The sequence below is a fragment of the Epinephelus fuscoguttatus genome, linkage group LG2 (assembly GCF_011397635.1).
Source record: "Epinephelus fuscoguttatus linkage group LG2, E.fuscoguttatus.final_Chr_v1".
Taxonomy (NCBI): domain Eukaryota; kingdom Metazoa; phylum Chordata; class Actinopteri; order Perciformes; family Serranidae; genus Epinephelus; species Epinephelus fuscoguttatus.
The window spans coordinates 30,685,969-30,703,522 of NC_064753.1; the positions used below are offsets into that span (position 1 = coordinate 30,685,969).

Below are 17,554 nucleotides of genomic sequence, written 5' to 3' on the forward strand. Positions count from 1 at the left end.
AACAAGAAAAACACTCAAGTTGCCCCTGAATTTGTAACTTAGTATTTCCTAAAAGCTTTTAAACTAAGGGGTTTTCCATTAAAGCCATTTAAACAATGTAGGAAGCCCCAGTTAAAATAACTTGCTTCACTTATGAAAGGAACATTTGTAAATCAATAAGTCATGTTTTACCCTTAATTTGTCAAGCACCCTGTTTTTCTCACATGCCTTCACTGAAAACAGTGAACTGCTGATTGACTGGGGCCACATTTAGCAACAGCAGCAAAGCTATATCAAAGAGTCCGTTTACAAACTCTCACACAGCTCTTGCAGTATAAGTCAGGTCACATTTATCCAGTCGTATGCCCAGTACTTCCCAAACACATGCATTGTCACTAAAACCTTACTATTACAAGCTGAACTGAAACAGTTTTGCTATTGCTAAACGTGGACCCCAATCAGTGAATCAATATGATCTCTGTTTTCTGTGGAGGCGTGCCATGAAAGACAAGTTTTCTTCACAAATTTAAGGTACCACAGCGTGACTAACTGATTTACAGATGGTCATTTTGTGGGTGAAGTGTTCCTTTAATATGTGGGAGACCATTAAAAATATATTACTGTGCTAACCGGTGCTGTTTAAAGGGGTTTTTGTTGCAAGAAATATTAATATGTTCTGTTTGGATGGCCAACATCTTGAGTAAACAAACACCCTTTGACCGTCCAAACAAACCTCCTCACAGCACCATCATGTAGGCTGCATGTGGGAGTTGTAAGTCGTCCACCAGAGAATTTGCAGCAGATGTCTTGTAAATCCTCCAGCAGTCAGTCTGGTGTCTTCTGGCTCCTCTGACAGGACTCGGGTTTCAGACGCAGGAGTTAATCAACACACTCCATTAATAATTCAGCACCCATGGCCGGGCTTGTTGCCGAAATCCCTTCTGCGTTTCACAGCCCTCATTTCGCACCTACTTTTTCCCCTTTACCAGTGTCCTTAATTACGCTGCTTTCAGAGCAGGTGTTGAGTTTCAGGTAGACATGGAGGAGAGGAGCCCGCAGCCTCTCAGAGCACAGTGGCATGTAAGAGGGATCATCACCTCGGGCCTGCTGGACAGAGATGAGGTTTGAAGGATGAGCGACAGCTTGTTGAATCCTGGCTCTGTGCAGTTCATCAATATGACGCCTGTTCTCAACCCGGTTCTTCTGCGTCAGCTGAATATGTCTTCTACATCAACGGGATAAAACAAACTGGATTATTATTATTATTATTGTTAATTTATTTCGTCTGGAGTGGTTGTCTGCTTGAATTTGATTGACTCTGATGACTCTGACAATGTGGTCAACACCAGCTGCGTGCATGGTGTGCATCCTGTTTGGTAAGTACAAAATAAGATTTAAGAAAACTTCGAGCAAATGTAGTGATGTAAAACTTTTCCACTGAGCTCAGGGTGTCTGCTGTCCTTTAAATGTCTTAAATTCAATTTTATAGATATTAGGTCATAAAAGTAATTGAATAGTCTTGGATATGAATTTGTGAGGTCTTAGTTGCCACAAACATTTATGTTATTTAATTTATAATTGTTTTATTTTATTTTTGCTTTATTTTATTTTGTTTTGTTTTGTTTATTTTTTTTCATCAAAATGAGTCGAGCTTTAAAACCAACCACTGAACCTAAAATTGTCTTTTTACCTTATAGTTGTACTTACCTGTTGGAAAAATGCAGATTAACCTAACCCACTAATAACCATATTTTTACATAAAATCTACCTCTGCACAGGACCACATTTGTGTACTTAAATTTACCTGCAATGCTTGAATAAAAATATAAAAAGATTTGTCCAAAAATCAGTCTTAAAGTTGGTTAAATAACTTCTTGATCTTGAAAAGGTCTCAAAAAGCATTAAATTAAGACACCCTGACTGAGATGGCAAAATTATGTATCAATATCTGAATATAAACTTATTAACATCAGCTTTTCTAACTTGTTCATGGCAAAGAAGTGCTTGCAATACTTATAAATGCCTATACATGATAGCCTATCATTTTGTTTTCTTACTAAGCCTATTAACAAATCATAATAAATGTCACACGGTCCTTGATATGCTGTCACTTTTTAATTTTCATGATAGCAAAGAGTGGATAAACTTTCTTTCAACTGTCAATGTGGGGCAACAGAAATGAATATTTCCTGTTTTTTGTTTTTAAATTTTGTGTCTTAATATCTACAGGGATCCTTTGTGATGTCAAGGCGGTGTACTCACAACCCAAATTAATACAAAGACAGTCTAACCAGACCCCTGACGAAGCCACCAAACTACAAGAGGACATCCAGAAAGTTATAAACCAAATCCACTCTTTGTCTGGCAAAAATGAAAACACACGCAGCTTCAGCGCCTCGTCCACAGGAGGCGGCTTTGACTTAAATGCATATTACAGTGCTCTGAGTAACTTATACAGCATCTTCCAGCCACTGCTGAGAGAACGATTCGTGGATGACCTTCCCAAGATGTTAGTTTGTATTCTGTCTGGGAGACAGGACTGTGGACTGGAGGCAGAGCTAACAAAGACCGTGTCTTTGGAGTTAGGAAGGCCGCTGCTGACCTTTGTGTCGTCTCTGGGGTCCCAGACATGTACTCAACTGAGGAGTGATGCGGAGTCAAACGGCTTCCTGAGGACCTACATCAGGATGGGGGAATCAACGGCAGCGGTGTTAGATAGTTTTCAGCAAACATTTATAAATGTAGTGTCGAGTTTCCCTCTCTCTGGGAATCTGATGAGTGCTGTGAGTGGCCTCGTGGATGCAGCTGTGACGTATGTCTCAAAGTTCATGGCAACGTTTCTCCAAATACCACTGGACTACATCAAAATCGCTTTACAGTTTGGGATTAGAATACCATCTTTAGATGGAAGAGAGACCTGCGAGCAAGGTAAGACATTACCTTTCATTAGCATAAACACAGTGAGTAGTGCCATGTCATTTTCTGAACTGTTCTGTGTAATATACAGTTGATTAGAGTTTCTTTATGCCTAATAAATTTGCTTTCCCATTTGCTCTACAGGAGATCTCAAGCAGCTCATTATGTGGTAAGTCATTGAGGAAATCCACATAAACCTTTTTCCATTTTAAAGTTACCATGTGGTGCTTTTAACCTCAAGTAGCACTATAGAGCAGTGGCTCCCAACTGGTTCAGCCACAGGGTCCAGATTTCTCTGTAGTCATTAGTTCAAGGTCTGCACAGTTTAATATATTCAGCATCATACTTGTGTTTGACCATGTTGTCGAGCTAGTTCGCTGTCCCTCAAGGGCTTGTAAAAGTCAAGCATGCTTCCTTGGTAGGACAGGTTCTTCCTTGTCAGTTCCCACAGAGTGAACACACAGGTTAGCAAATGCCCGGGCACGCGCCATTGACAAGGCCTTTCCTTCAATTCGGAGGAATTCAAAGCATCCTTGACACTGGAACAGTCCTTCAGTGGGATGTGATGACACAGCCTCTTTGAAATTTAAGGCAATAAAGATTAGTTCGAAAGCACCTGAGCGAAGTGTGTTAGAAGTGTGTGTGAGAAGTTATCAGCACCAACAAACTAGCTGGGTATACACTGGACAATTGATTGATAGAGAAAAAAGGCATTGACTTTGGGAAATTGACTCTGCTTCAGCTGTATGAGAGCCTGATGACTGATGTGCACAGTGATTTCTCAGAAACAAAGTTCAGAATGATTAAAACTGGTTTCCATGATGTTAGATAAGATTATATGAGATAGGAAGTGTAGAAAAGCAATGGAAATGAGGCATTAGTCTCTATGCCTTTCAGTAAATATTATGTGAATCTGTAATAATGATCAAATTCCTGTTTTGTTCAGGGGGATAAACCACAATGTGAGCTGGTCCTTCAGCACCTCCATCTTTGACATCCTAATGGACATCTTCCTGGCTCCAGAAGAGTCTATCTGCACATATCCAGGACCAGAGTGCCAGAATCCTCAAAGGGTTCCCTTCCATCGCAGCACCTCAGAGGCAAAAGACGACACTGATACCAATCACGACATCCTGCTGAAGTGCGATCGCCACAACCTGGCTCGGCTCAATGACACGCTGTGTGCTGACATCCTTACAGGCTCAAGAGCGGGGTCCTCTGCATGTGTGCTCACCTTTTGCCAGGCGCTCAGCTCCCTCGGCCCTGACCAGATAGAGCAGGTGTGGAGCAATATGTGTTATGTCATACAAACGCTGATGTCTCCGTTCCTCAGCAAGTCAACTGGCTGCAGTGTTGGGGACACACAGCCTTCCCCTGCTGTCACCGCGACCTCTGCACCTCATCGAGTAGCCAGAGAAGCCTCTAACCTCAAACAGCTCGCCTGTAACTATAACAACTGGCTTGAAAATGAGGTGGCGGACGCTGTCCTGGTGTCGCTGTGCAGCGATAACGAACGTGAGGAGTTTGTGAAGCAGGTGTGTAACAATGGTTTGTTGATGAGGAAGCTGCTCTCAGATCAGATGAACAGCTGGCTGTATGGATACTGTGCCAACTCCTCTGCAGACGCTGCCTACATGGCGAGTCAGTTCTGTGTCTATGACCAGTGGATCGAGCAGCCCTCTGCCCCGGTTGGCCCCTCGCTGCTGGAGTTCTGCATGAGCCTGGACAGCCCCAGACTGACCAATCTCATCTGTGAGCACACTGGATTCTTCCTGCTTTTATTCTCCAACCCTGAAAACGTGCACTTCATGCCTAACTGCACAAAGCAGCCTCCTCCGGCACCATTCCCTGACATGGGCTCAATAATGTTAGAGTCTTGTCGTTACTCAGAGTGGCATGATGTGATGCACATTAGCATTGATGTTTTGTCACAGTGCATCCGCCTGGATAACAGTGGTTTCATCAAAGAGGTTTGCGCTAACAAAACGTTTCTAAACAGTCTGCTGCTCAATGAAGCAAATGCATGGCTTGAGGATCACTGCAACTCCTCTCTCAGCTTTCAAACTCCGGAGCCGACCCAGCCCTTCGTCATCGCAGACTGGTGCGACTACCACACGTGGGGAGAGCGGCAGGTGGACGATTCAGTGATCGGCCTCTGCTGGCATTACGATCAACTTGCCTTTCAGAAGAACGTCTGCTGCAAAGCGTCTGTGTTTGAGAAGCTGTTAGAAGACCCTCAGAACAAATGGCTGACATCAGTCTGCACAGACATAAAGGAAATAGAAGATATAGCAGTGTTACCACAGGTGGGTATCTTACCTGGATGACTTGGATCTGTTTATCCAAAGACTACTCAATATGCATGCACAAAAAAAGAATAGAAATACATTTTCATTTAAGTCCCACTTCATAGAAAAATGTCCCTGCACACTGAAAAAAAAGAAGTAGAAGCAGAAGCAGCTGTTAAGATGCAAAAACTATGGACTGTTTTTGGAGGTAAGAGGCAAAAGGTGTTTCACATGAACTTATCAGCTACCTTTGGGGTCACATGACCTAGATGGAAACCAGACAGTTGCTGCGTTTCCTTTAACTTTTACTAGTTACTGCAGCTGCCCCTACAAAGTATGTACTGTTCCATGCAGTATGCAATTGGGACATACTACTTTGTCATTACATTGCACCCTGAACTTTGACCCTTTTGCTCATATATCGGTTACCTTGGAGATAAAACAAAACACTATTTTCCAGAGACAAAGGTCACCTCGAAGAGCTCTGCTGTTGTGACTTTGCAATGTATGTAGTTTTAAGCTACAACTGCGTACAGTAGCCTACGTTATATCCTTTTGTTGTTTGTTATCTTATACGTATGATACGACGTAGATTACCAAGATTGTGGATCAGGATAGACAGAAAAGCATGCTAACTTACTGCAAATTGACTGGATGCAGTAGAACATCCTGGTATTTTTGGCATTTTGCATTTGACACACTATGTATTCGGACAAACTAGATATTTCTCTGGCATATTGGATATTATGGAAGGGTAAGGTAAAACTTTTATGTCCCAGAGAGGCAATTTGAGTCCAGTATCACACTGCCAGGGGTAAATCATGGACATTAGTGGTCACTGCTGGTTAAGATAAGTGATAGCAGACGGGACAAAGGACGATCTTTGCTTTGTGCTACATTTAGGGCGGCAAAACCTCCGCCCTGACGGAAACATCTAAAACTCAACATGGACACTCAACGGGGATATTGAGAGTCTGAGACAGTAGACGGCGCTTTAGAGATGACCCAGTCTTTATACAGATGATCTTACAGCACAACTTGACCACTTGACCAAACCAACAGACAATGTCAAACAAAAGACTCAATAAAGGCAGAATAGAACAATTTCATGATTGTCCTATCAACACTGAATCTCCTCAGCATCCTCAAAAAGAATATCATTGGTTTGCGTTCTTACAGATGATGTACCATTACAGAAAAGAAGTTAAAATGTTATTTTAAAATAAGCCTCTAGTACAGCATTTGTATTCTGATGTTGTTTGCATCTGTTTTTAGGTGTGCAAATACTCTGAGTGGACCCGTCCCATCATCGTCGACATGACCGAGCTAGCTCTCTGCGCTGAGATCGACCCACATAACTTCACCTCCAAAGTCTGCGCCAATGAGACAGTCCTCCAGAACCTGTTGGCCAATCAGGACAACACCTGGTTAATACAGCACTGTGCCAACCATTCAAATCAAAGGGTGACTCCCAGTGGAGGTGGGGAACAAGGAGAAAGCCCACCTGGATTCAATCCTGCAGAGCAGTGCCAGTACTCAAGCTGGAGCATATCTCTTCCAGACGCAGCCCTCTTGACTCTCTGCTGGGAGCATGACCAGATCAGTTTTGTCTCCTCCATCTGCCCTGATGCCGGTCTTCTCTTTTTGCTGTCCCAGGAGCCATCTAGTTTGTGGGTGAGCAGCATGTGTACCACCTACACCAACTACACCACTAACAGCAGCAGCACCACTGCAGAGCCTAATTTTTGCCTCGCCAAGAGCCTGGTGCGACAGTTCAACTGGACCTGCTCAGCTGACTTCACCTCAGCTTGCCAGCCCGGGGCCAGTCAGAACATGGCTCTGCAGATGATGGTGCGCTGCTGGGTGGAGAGTCTGAGGTCCAGGGTGGAGGATCTGATGACTCCACCTGTGGTGACAGTGTTGGAGCAGGCAGTCAGCAATACTGTGGTGATCCTGTTGGCCCTGGAGGAGGTCCACAACACCTCGTTGCATGTCACCGAGAACATACGACTGAGCGTGTTAACATCTGTAGTTCGTTATCTTGAGAGGGTGGACAACTTCGACAAAAAGAGGGTGTTGCTGCAGTGCTTTGGGGTAAGTAGTTTTCCTATTAGTATTGGAGGTAGTATACAGATCCTGTAATCATCAATTAAAAGTCATGCATTGAAAGTGTCACCTAAACAATTAGCAAAATATTCTTAAAGCTGGAGTGAGGAACTTTTGACTCCCCCCTCTGGCAGTGAGAGTAATTACACAACGCAGTCGATGCACGCTCATGCCGTATGCCTGCATGAGCGCCACCTCCACCCCTCTCTCGTTTGTTTTTAACCTTCTTAAAGACAGGACACGAAGTCAATGAGCAAGGAAAGAAAAAAAATGATCCAAAACATTAGCAAGAAATTAGTGAAAAGAGAAAATTAAAAACAAGGAAATGACCCAGAGAGAAGGCTTAAAAATTATAATAATTCTGCAACACAATTTTAAAACATTTTTTTATCAAGATGCTCACTGCTTTTTTTTTTTCCCCGATGTCTTTGAAAGAAATTACACCAATTTGCTCAAGGTTCAAAGGTTCAAATACTTGCAAAAAGCGCCTGAAAGCAGCACAAGAAAAGTGATGTTGCTCCAGATTTCAAAGGGTTAATGGAGCATCCATTCCAGAAATCTTTCTTGGACACTTCTTGCTCCTAGCTGCTGCTTCATCACTATGGCCTCTCCACCTGTTCCTGCCCTCTTAAGCTCTGGCTGGTTGACATAAAACAAATCGCTTCCAGTGAGCCAGCGCGGGAAAGTCGCCACAGACACCAGACACCACAACTCCGGTACACTACAAAGTACAGTGAACTCTCCTGGCGGCAGCAGGCTTAATCAGCATTGTGTTTACTTGTTTGGCAAGGGCTTGAATGTAACACCCATGTATTAATGTGTAAGCAGTATGTGACAGTTGTAGCTGGCCGTGGTGGAGCAAATTCTAATATTTTATAGTTCTGTTGGGTTGTTAACAATGCTTTATGTTGTGAATGTTTTCAATGTAAAAATTAGTGTTAAGTAAGCAGTAACTATTTACAGCTGTCAGATTAATGTAGTGGAGTACAAAGCCAAACATTTCCCTCTGAACTATAGTAGAAATATAAAGTAGCATCGAATGGAAATAATCACAGCAGCTCAGCAAATGTTCCCCAACACATCGCACCACTGCTTACTATATTATTGTCTACTACTACTACTACTATTGTACTATACTATATGAATGACTAATTAAGTTTATATTGGCTCTTTGTTGGAAATGTATTCTGCAGGTTAATCTTCATCTTTTATTTATCTATGCTCAATCGGTTTCTGTGTAGAACAATTCATTGACTTTATGCTTTATCTAACCATTCGTCCGTATCAGTTACCATTAGCGTCATTGTATAGCTCCAGTGTACAGGCAGCCTACAGCTGGTGTACAGTTACACTCCTGTCATCGATATGGACATAATGAATCTCTTCCTCTTGGTGTAATCTCTAATAGGCTCACACTCGATTTAACAATCACAATAATGTGTTAAAACAGACGCCCAGATTCTGTTGTGCCGTTAATCCCCTTGTTAATAGTGTGTGTGTGTGTGTGTGTGTGTGTGTTTCCCTCCTGTAGAGAGTCTTAACCAGTTTGATGCAGACAGCAAGGGACGTGACCAGCGATGAGTACTTCCTCATTAAGGTGATTTTACCACACCTTAGATGTCAGTCTAAGTTTTTAGCCATGCTGACAACATGGCTCTAGTGATGGCAAAGTTAATCTGCCAGTTTACCACTTTGGTCGAAACTGAATTATCTCAACAATTGTTGGATGTATTTTCATTAAATTTTGGACTGACATTCATAGTCCTCAGAAGATGAATCCTAATGACTTTGCTAATCCTCTGATTATTCCTCTTGCGCAGGGGTCGGCAACCTTTACCACTGAAAGACCCATTTTTGGCCAAAAAAAGGGGGGGATCTGTAAGGAGTCGCAAAGCATATTTGAGCCTTTTAATTAAAGTATCTAAATTAGTTAGCATTCATTAGTATTCATTATTATCTTTTACCATGAGGTGGTAAAAGATAATAATGTTGACTATTCAAGATTATTGGCTGCTTTAACTTTGCAGCATTGGTGGTGAAAGCAAACAAATCTGTCTGCACACTATTAATTTCTCTGTTTTCTTTTTTGGTTTTGGAATCCATAGTTAGCCTAGCTAGGTAAACTCAAGACGAGTCACCATGATTGAGGTTTGGAAAAAATTATTGGAAAAGGCTCCAGGACGTATGACAAACATTTTAGTTGACGAAATGTTAAAACGTTTTTTTAACTGGTGTATAGGCTGCACATTTTTACAATAAGAGAATGTAAAATGACTTTAGGCCTAAAACAATGATGTATGAAAATTAAATTGTTAAAAATAACATATTCTTTACCTTTTTTTTTTGGACAAACCCACAGGGAGCCACTGTAGAGAGGATAAAGAGCCACATGTGCACAACGTTTTCACTTATCCTTCAAAATATTTTAACATGTACCAGATACTACATTGGCTCAAAATTTGGCACAGGCATTCATGGCCCCCAGATGATGAACCCTAATGACTTTGCTAATCTTCTGACTATTCCTTTAATGCCAACGGTTATACGAAGTTTTCACTTATCTTGTAAAATCTGTTAACATCTACCAAATGTATTGGTGCAGACATACATGGTCCCCAGATGGTGAATCCTCCTAACTTTGGTGGTCCCCAAACTTTTCCTCTGGCTTCGCCATGAGTTTTGAGTGACATTTCTCAACAACTGTTGGTTGGACTGCCATGAAATTTGGTACAAACATTCATGTCCCCCTGAGGATGAATTGTAATAACTTTGGTGACCCACTAACTTTCCCTCTGGCACCATCATTAGGTCAGATTTTTAATTAGCCCAATACTTTTGTTTATGACCAAATACCTGCACAACTAATTGCATTCCCATCAGCCTCAGATGTACTTTGTGTTAAATGCTAATTAGAAACTATTAGCATGCTAACATAGCAATCTAAAATGGTGAACACTGTAAATATTCAATCTGCAATAAGCACATTAGCATTGTCATTTTCATTTAGATTTAGCACAAGGCACAGCACTACTTATTTATGTTATTTATTTTCATGTTTGTGTTAACTGAGTTCCTCATGTGTTCATGTGTCCAGGAGTACTTTGATATTCCGCTGGGCAGCCTGAGCTCAGTGCTCAGTTCAGCTCACATCACCACCGTCAGACTGATCCTTCAGTACTACAGCAGAAACAAGGATAAGCTGCAGGTGACTAAGCACACCATTACACAACCATGTGAAACCTACACTGACCACAACAGCAGTGTTTCCCTGTGTCTTCCTGGAATTCTTTGTTCTCTGTTTCACCATTGTAACACTGGTTAAGTCTTTAGCTGATTACACAGTAGGCTACACAGTTTGGTATTCTTGCTGACACGTAATTGTTTCTGTTTACCAGTGTCCTGACAAGTACCTGTCCGCCATGGTGTCAGTGTTGTTCCAGACCCACCTGGTTAAAGATGTTAGTCTCTTCCCAGAGCTGGCTCCACTGCTGGCTGCAGCCAGCCCAGCTGACATCCAAACTCTGCCCTCACTGCAGAACAACATCAATGTGTAAGTCATGGAGTCACCTAATCATTTCTAATGACCCAGTACTCATCTGTAAAGAGCCTGATACTTATTATTATAAGGCAGATTTATTCATGATTATTGTGTCACTTATTCTAACAGCAGTATTATTTCTCTGGTGCACTGGTGTGTGAATGATGAGGACTGTTTCCTGGGTTTCTTAAAGGTTGCCCTTCGTCATTTGTGGTGCTTCTTAAGTTCACACACGATGTTATTAGCAGAGGATCATGTTTTTCTGGTTACAGTTTAAATTTGTGTTAATATGTTGATTTTTTGTCTCAAAGATTACCTCTCTATGCCAGAATCCTTAAATGGCTCAGTTGTTAGATACAGTACTTTATTAATCAAGGTGGGAAATTATGTAAATAAGAACAGATAAATAAAGAGGTGCCATTGAACCTCAGGAACCTCGGGTTAAAACCTGTTTCTAAAAACTTGCTGACAGGATGCATTCATTCCATGTCGCATGCCTTTGCACTTTTAAATGGCGATATGTCAAGCTCCTTTCTAAGTTAAGACCAGGAACATACCAGTGAATTCAGTTTATTTTAATAGCCTGTTCAAAGCTTCAGACTCACCTTGCATCCAAAAAAGATCATACTTATTATCATTTATGTTTGTGTATCATCTGCCTAAAGTATGTAGTGAACACCATGATTTATTTCGGTGGTGCACAATAATGCAATCTCACTTTCCTGCATTCACTGTGTTTCCACGTGAACACAGAAGTGGTGTCAGGCTTCTGCAAGAAGTGATGTGTCACTGCACCCTGAGGTGCCAGGAACATTCATTATACATAGAAAGTAAAGGAAACGAGTTGACTGACTAGATTTCAATCTAGAGAGGCTTTGTAACGTGTGCGGAGGTTTTAGCTGTTGATTCAACCAGAATGAGACATTAAATGTAGAACAGCAAGGAAACCTTAATTCTGCTCTGGTCTTTACTATCCATGTCTGACTGTAAATTTGAGTCAACATTAATTTTCTCTTAAGGGAAGTTTTGTCTGCAGACAGCGCACACATAGATCGAGCATTAAATACATCTCATAGTATCACAGTCCAACATGAGTTTTTTGTTTCTTTTCTTTACAGTAGAAATAAATGAGTCTGCTGTTAGATTATGTCACTGTGACTATCTGGATGGTAAATATGTAGCTGCCTCCAGAGGGGAATTAGCTTAGCTTAACATTAAGACTGGAAACTTGGAGAAGCATCAAGCCTGGCTCTGTTAATAGGTAACAAAATTCACATTCACACAAGGGAGTACAACCACAAACTGTTATTCTTACATTTAGGGGTTTGTACAAATCATGTAAAAGAGATATAGCATGTTAACTAGTAAATTGTAGAGGTGCTAGTATGGGCAGATTTTTTTTAATGTTTACTTTGAGTCAGGCTTGATTCTCCCTGGTTTCAGTCTTTATGCTAAGCTATTTGCCTCCTTGCTGTAGATCAATACTTAAACGGTAAGTTCATTATTTTTTAAGCTGGACCCTACTTTACCATGATTATGTGTCTGAGTGACTAATGGGAACAGCAATTTTTGAAATTGGTGCAATATTGATTGAGACCACTGCAGCAAGCAGCAGTAAAACAGGCTGCAATGTAATCACTCCGGCCATGTTTGCACCATCAGTTTACGTCCACTAAAACAGCTTGTTTTTGTCACTGACGGCTCAGATTATTATTCTAAGTGTCTGACAACATTATAGAAAGATCTTCACAGAGGTCAACCGTCTCATTAAAGAGTAATATCGTTTTTGTTCAACTAGAAACAGTCCCGAAATCGCTATTGCCAAATACACCAGACTCCATTTAGATAAACGGTAAATTTATCATCGTGAAACACACCTCATTTAAAGTAAGGTAAATAAATAAAACTCACAAGAACCATCTTCGTTCATCTTTCTACTTTTCCACATTTTACCAATCACCAACCCTGGTGTGGTTGAAATAAACCCTTAACTCACCCAGTAAGCTGTAAGAATATGCTGGCTCTATGCAGGCTAAAAATACTGTTTATTTAAATGGGGCCTGGAGGTTCTGGTCATAGCAATTTCAGGGCTGTTTCTGATTAAACAAAAAGGCTCTTACTCTGCAACAAAAATGTCTATCACTGTAGGGATCCTGGTCATAAATTGTCAAACACTTAGAATAAAAATCTGAGCCTGTCAGTGGTACAAACAAGCACTTTTAGTGGATGTAAACTGACAGTGCAAACGTGCCCCTAGTGTTTAATGTTGTTGCCTGATTTCCCGCAGATGGCTGCAGTGGTCTTGCTAAATGCTGGGCTAATTTATGTTAAATGTTTTCTCCCATCAGTCACGCAAAAATCATGGGAACAGGTTGAAAAATATCAGACATAGCCTTTGTAAGAGAGACATGAAAGTGGTATCAATACCGTCAGAAACCCAGAAGGTCAAACCTTTTTCTGTATTACTTGTACCGAGCTTATGAAGAAACATGGTAAGTTTAATTTGCTTAAATGAAATCTTTAAATGCAGACCACATGAAAATATTCAATAAAACTTTTACAAAGCAACAGCTCTGGTATGTGGCACACGTTTAAACAAAACTCATTATTTCCTAGGAGGGAGACCATTAACAGACACCTGCACCACATGACTCTGGAGCAGCGACAGGCGTTTGGCTTGTGGTACAGTAAAGTTATGCCTCCCTCCAACATCATCAGAGGTCATCAGTCACTCATCAGGGACACAGGAAACCTGATCGCCTACCTGCCCTTCCACAACTTCCAACACCTCTCATCTGCTCAGGTAACAGCCCTCTGAGCTCTGACACCTGGCTGGGAAACCTGACACGCCAGGACTCAGTCAGTTCTATTAGCCTCAGGGCACAGCAGAGCTACTTGTCACATTTGGGTTAAAAGAAAAGCACAGACAGCCTCTTCTTCCTGTGTGTGTGTGTGTGTGTGTGTGTGTGTGTGTGTGTGTGTGTGTGTGTGTGTGTGTCATATGCTTGTAGCTGACGTTCAATAAGTAAAGATAGGAACACATGAATTAAAAATGACCTGAGGATAAAGGGGTTACTGACCTTAAGCATTCAACCATGACTTTAAAAGCTTTTGAAGGAATAGTTTGACATTTTAAGAAATGCAGCGACTCACTTTCCTAAATATGAGGCCACAGCCAGCAGCCACTTAGCTTAGCTTAGCTTAGCTTAGTTTAGCTTAGCGCTAACCCATATTGACAATGACAAATAGTTGTTTTGACATATTTTTGTAAGGATTAGATAAACAAGATGTAACGTGTTAATTAGCAAGCTTTAGAGGTGCTCATAGGCGGATTTTGTTACCATCAGACAGACTCAGGCTAGCCGTTTCCCCCTGTTTCCAGTCATTATGCTAAGCTAAGCTAGCCTGCTGCTGGAGGGTGGCTTCACATTTCACCTACAGACATGAGATTGGTATCAATCTATTCATTTAACTCTTGGCAAGAGAGCAAATAAGCATATTTCCCAAACTGTCTAACTATACTTTTAAAGATTTCATCTGTGCTTGGCATATGTAGAGTGTTCCCCAACCTTGCAAGCTGCTCCTTTGAATGAGTTCATGATTCTGCAGGTTGTGAACACAGACAAGTTCTTGCTTCTCTAATATTTATTTGTCAAATTTTCAAAAAGTGTCTAATGTCTAATATTCAGACAGTGATGTTTCTGTCATGTTTCTCTACAGCTTTTGGACGGGCTGGATGTGTTGCAGAGAAACACCCTCACTTCTCTAAAGCAGGAGTTCATAGCTCAGAGCCTCATCGGCACCTACAGGAACCTGACAGCTCAGGATTTTATCAGGTTGGAAATGGTTCATTTTGATAGTATAGCAGTGTAAAATGATGAACATGTAATATATACACACATCTGTCTCTATGGTAATAATTTGCCTGGGTACAGATCTTTGAATCTGATATCAGGGAAGGTCATTTTCAGAAAGACCTGCATATAACTGAAACCTTAGAAAAATATGGTGTTTCATGGGCGGCAATGTTGAAAGGTTTTCATAGTCACTGGCAGCACAAATTTAAATTAAGTATGTTATTAAGTGTGTTGTGTTCACAGTTTTCACATCGTGTTACTAATGTGAGCTTGAATGCTAGAATGTTTTGTGTTGACTTGCTTCGTACGAACGAATAACTCGCATCACATGCATGTGAAATCACTGAATAGATAAATGAACTTCCGCTAGTATGTCCTCGTCATACATCCCCGGACGATCTCAATGCTGATTGGCTATCATGGCGCAAAGTGGTCACTGAAGTTCAGATTTTTCAACTCTTGCAGATAAGTGTATTGGCTTCTCGCCGCTTAATTTGCATATTTTTCATCATTTGCATCGCGTCCATTGCATCCGCATTTGCAACCAATCGTGTCAGATATCTTAAGGTCACATGTGCAATGGGCAGTAATTAACTTTTTTTTTTTACAAAATGTAAATCTAGATTTTTGGGAGGAAACCTCTCATTGCTCCCAGTTGTGTGTTGTTAAAACAGTGTTTGTGATTTTAGGCTGGGTAACCTCTCCTGCCTGGCAGACCCAGAGGACCTCCTCATGTACAAAGACACTGCGGTCTTCAGTGTCATCCAGGACATTGTTATGAACTGCACACGTGATGGACTCAGTCTGCCCAGCCATCTGGTGGGAACACAGAAGTTATTGTGCGGTTATTTATAGTTTTTAATTTATGTGCTTACATGTAACAGCTGCATGTAAGGAGTATTTATAAGCTATATGTTGTCCCTGTGCTTGTTCTGAACTCCATGTCCAGATTTCCAGTCTGTTACTGAACAGATCAGAGTTAAAGGTCCCCTCCTTGCTCAGTCCCGGTCGCCTGGCAGAGCTCGGCCCCCTCCTGCCTTCGCTGGGTGTGACTTTCCTGCAGGATGTCACACCGTCACAGCTGCTCGCTGCCCTCCCTGCCCTCGACTCTGTTGCCTTCAGCCCTGCACAGGTAGAGGAGCGAACTCAACCTACAATCCATCTCTACTGCCACTTAACATACAGAATTTTTTCTTTTAAAATAAATGCCAGGGGTATAGTCAGTCCCTTGATCGACATAAGCCCCTATCTGTTGTCCATGGTTTGACTGAATGACAGCTGGTTGGGCTCATAGTTGCTGAGGAACAGCTGTCAGACAGTCGGTCTTCAGCACACTGACCCCTGAGGCGAGACGGCTCGTGAGGCAAATACCTGGGCTTTACTTCGCCCTCAGCTATCATCTGAAGTGGAGCCGTTTACTTTCACCTCCACCTCACAGCTGCTGTCTTGCTTTTAAGGAGTCTTTAGAGCATTAACCTCTTCTGACCTACAGGTAGTTTGGCAGGTTCATCATGATTTTTTTTTATATTGTAGTAAATAGTGATGTAGTGGCAGCACCTTGGAGCCTGTTTACGCCTGGTATTAATATGTGTGGACAGCTTTAAGTCTGTCTGTCCACACCTGGCATGTGTCTCCACTGACCACTTGTGATCCAGTTATCCAAGATTCATGTTAATACCAGTTGTAACTAGGGCCTAATCTGAATCTTTCAGTAGATTCTGAATGTATTTATCACCACTTAAAATGGTAGTTGCTTTTTATTCATTTGCTTCTTTCTGTTTGTTTTGCAGGCTTCCATAATCATAGACAAGATGTCTTCAACTAGCACCGTGAGTTATTTTATTCACACATCACAATGTGAATTTAGTTGAGAGATGCTCTTTACACCCTGAGCTGAACACCTCCCTCTCCTCTGCCCAGCTGACCACTCCAGGCCAACTGCAGAAGCTCGGCTCCCTCATCATTGGAATGAGGACAGAGACATTGTTAACCCTCACATCTGACAGGCTGCTGTCATCCCTGCCTGCCATGGCCCAACACACACCGTGCCTCAGCCCGCAGGCCAATGCGATCTCCACCAAACTATGGGTACAACACACACACCAACTGCGGGGAGACACAGTCATACTGACTTGAAATCTAAACTTTCAAGTTCTGTTAACAAAAGGTGTATTTAGTTTGGCTTTGCTGGAGCTGAAAAAAATAATGAAACACTGTCCCAATCTCGGGCGGCATGGTGGTGTGGTGGTTAGCACTCTCGCCTCACAGCAAGAGGGTTGCCGGTTCGATCCCGGGCGTGGGAGCCCTTCTGTGCGGAGTTTGCATGTTCTCCCCGTGTCAGCGTGGGTTCTCTCCGGGCACTCCGGCTTCCTCCCACAGTCCAAAGACATGCAGATTGGGGACTAGGTTAATTGGTAACTCTAAATTGTCCGTAGGTGTGAATGTGAGCGTGAATGGTTGTTTGTCTCTATGTGTCAGCCCTGCGATAGTCTGGCGACCTGTCCAGGGTGTACCCTGCCTCTCACCCAATGTCAGCTGGGATAGGCTCCAGCCCCCCGCGACCCTCAAGAGGATGAAGCGGTTAGAAGATGAATGAATGAATGAATGTCCCAATCTCACCTCTTTTATGACCAGGGTTTTCCAGAAGTGGTCGGTTGGTTGGATGAAGTGGAGCCGTTGCTCCATTGCACGCCTCTGCTCAGCGTCATGCCCAGGATTCTTGTGCTCGTCTCTAACATCTCCACTGCGTTCACAAGACCTTGGAACACACAGCAGGTATCACACAGCACATCTTGCATCAACACACATCATATTTGTCACGGTATTCAAACATTTTAGCTTGATAAATGTGTTTCCAGCTCATGAGACAT

The 17,554-nt window shown here is 42.1% G+C and overlaps 1 long non-coding RNA gene across 1 annotated transcript; it reads left to right on the forward strand.

The window, feature by feature from the left end:
- Positions 1-2,840: 2,840 nt before the first annotated feature.
- On the forward strand, positions 2,841-4,023 carry LOC125906207 (uncharacterized). The gene is made up of 3 exons (XR_007451758.1): positions 2,841-2,907; positions 3,040-3,064; positions 3,842-4,023. It is a non-coding gene; the product is annotated as an uncharacterized LOC125906207 (long non-coding RNA).
- The last annotated feature ends 13,531 nt before the right edge of the window (positions 4,024-17,554 follow it).